The sequence below is a fragment of the Hyaena hyaena genome, unplaced genomic scaffold (genome assembly GCF_003009895.1).
Source record: "Hyaena hyaena isolate Hyena2069 unplaced genomic scaffold, ASM300989v1 scaffold_250, whole genome shotgun sequence".
Classification (NCBI taxonomy): domain Eukaryota; kingdom Metazoa; phylum Chordata; class Mammalia; order Carnivora; family Hyaenidae; genus Hyaena; species Hyaena hyaena.
The window spans coordinates 56,505-59,169 of record NW_024080882.1 but is presented as its reverse complement, the minus strand read 5'-3'; positions in this window follow the sequence as shown (position 1 = coordinate 59,169).

Sequence of the window (2,665 nt, the reverse complement as noted above, 5' to 3'; positions counted from 1 at the left end):
CTTTGGGGATGAGCACTGAGTGTTATGTGGAAACTAATTTGACAATAAACTATTTGTAAAAAAAAAAAAAAAACTGAGGACTGATGGATGTGGGGGGGAGGGGGGATGGGCGTGGAGGAGGACACTTGTGGGGATGAGCACTGAGTGTTATGTGGAAACTAATTTGACAATAAACTGTGTAAAAAAAAAATAAAAATAAAAACTAGTCACCTCCAAAGAGGTAACTTTGCTAAGTGCTTTTTAAGCCAGCATCCAACCCTCTACTTCACTGTGGCTTTTTTCATTTCTAGATTTAATGCTACCTAGGCTTTGCCCTTTTTTTTTTAATTTGTTTTATTTTTTTACTTTCTGTATTTTGAGAGAGAGTGCAAGTGGAGAAGGGGCAAAGAGAGGAAGAGCGAGAGAGAGAATCCCAAGCAGGCTGCATAGTGTCAACATACAGCCCCACAAGAGGCTCAATCCCATGAACCCATAAGATCATGACCTGAGCCAAAGTTGGATGCTTAAGTGACTGAGTCACCCAGGTGTCCCTAGGCCTTTCCGATTCTTGTCTATTCCTACACCTCCTTCACTGTAACCCTCTGAGAAGCCTTCAACTTTGTTATCAGAAACTCCTTTCTGTTGCAGAACTCCTTCCTTACACCTTCTACTTACACTTTCTCCTCTCCCCTTCTTCTTTTATGCCTACTGATGTCACCAAGGGAAGACTTACACAGGAGGATGGTCCTAATCCAATAACTAATGATCTTCATCTGTTATGTAATCACTCTTCTTGCTAATCAGAACACCCTCCCAATACTTTATATTGAAGAACTATAATATATCCTGAGAACACAATTTCAAGTCCTTCACCACATTTTTAGGGTAGGAACATTATTCACACAGTATTAAATTTCCCAGCCACAATTGCTCTGCTAATCCCATTTCTTATATAGTAAGAGTCTAAGTGAGGAGTTCTCTAATACCACCTTAGTTTAAAGTAAGAAGGAGAGAAATTTACCTAATCCCTTTGCCAATTAATTTTTAGAGTACACATGACTAGAACTTTCAAAATTAAATTTCCTCTTGAAATGACTCATCTCATTCTTTTAATCTCTTTCTTAAGGGCTTCCATATCTGTCTCAAATGTTCATGTCTTCTTGACCATATTTTATCACCTTGATGACTGCAACCTCCCTACTGATGACTCACGGAACCTGCACATTTCACAATCCCTCCTCAAATCTAGTGATGCTTCATCTGAGCTATTTCAGCCGTTTGCCAGCACAGCCAACCACTGAATTTTATAATTACTTGAAGGAATTCCACCTAAACAAATTACAAAATCTTAGTGATCACAACCAATTTAACATATACTTCTCACATTCTTTTATCCCTCTCTTGTTGGTTTTCTATAATTTTTCCCCTACTAAGAATGTCCCATAATTTTTCAACCCTCTTCTGGCATTTAGGTCTATCTCTACAGAAGATTTCAGCACATGGCTCTGTGTAGTTGTCTTAAGCCTCCCCAAATTTCTGCTCTCCTCCTTAGGTTATTTTGATTCAAACTACTCTCTTTGGCTAACAGTCAAACTGTATTCTTACTTGCCTGCTGTTCTGTACTTTAGAGAGATTGTTCTATCACCACTCCAGTTTCCCTTACCTCTTCATTATTTCCTCCTTTTCTAATAAAGTGATCCTCAGAACCTTGCTCTTCTAAAATTTTGTCAAAGCCATAAGTGATGGAAGGAACAGAACCAGGCCAAAAAAAAAAAAAAAAAAGCAGCATTAGGTTGATGTTTCTTCATATTGAATGGCTGAATTTATATATTCCTTGTGTCACTGATTTTCTTCCTGACTTAAAAGCTCACTGTATATATAATCTGAATGAATCTATTTTGTAAATTCTGGCAACATTTTCATCATTTTCATTACTGACAATGATCTAGTTGGTTTCATCTGTTTTTCAATAAAATAATGTCGATGTGAATTTTGCAGAAGGTAGTGTTTCAACATTACGAGCACCATGAGGATAGCCTCTCTAATGACCTTGTTCTCTGTTCCCTCATCAAGACAGATACCATAGCCTTCTTCCCTTTTCAAGGGACAGTAACACTGGAAAGGACTTAATTTGGAAATGAGATAAATCTATTTCCCCACGTGACTCTGCAAATGAGCCTTGATATATTGGTCTTTTTATGGTCGCTGATTTTTTACACAGTGTAGAAACATATAAGTCTGATGCATGGGCCTCCATCAGGGCTTTTTTCTTTGACAATCTTGGTTTAAATATTCATTTATTTAGAGGATATACCTTAGGTTTTCCTGGCTGGTCTGTTAGTATTTTCAGGTTTAACAATGATGCAGGCAAAGCAAATGAAATGGCAATTTCAGAGTAAAAATTTTTTTTAAGGAATTTCTTTACAGAGGCTTTAACTAACAATTGGAAAATAATTTCTATATTAGCTATAGGTAAGAACTTAAAATTGGAAAACTAATTCTCTGTGGACTTTAATATATTTATCATTCATACATTTTCATTAGGCTTTTATTTTTTCTACTCACATAGTGAATCAATTTTAAAAAATGAGTTCATGTTTTGAGTTGGATCTTGAAAGGCATGTGGTTATAAAGCAAGTATAGTTGGCTTTTTTTTTTTTTGAGAAAAGATTTAAATAAGCTCAAG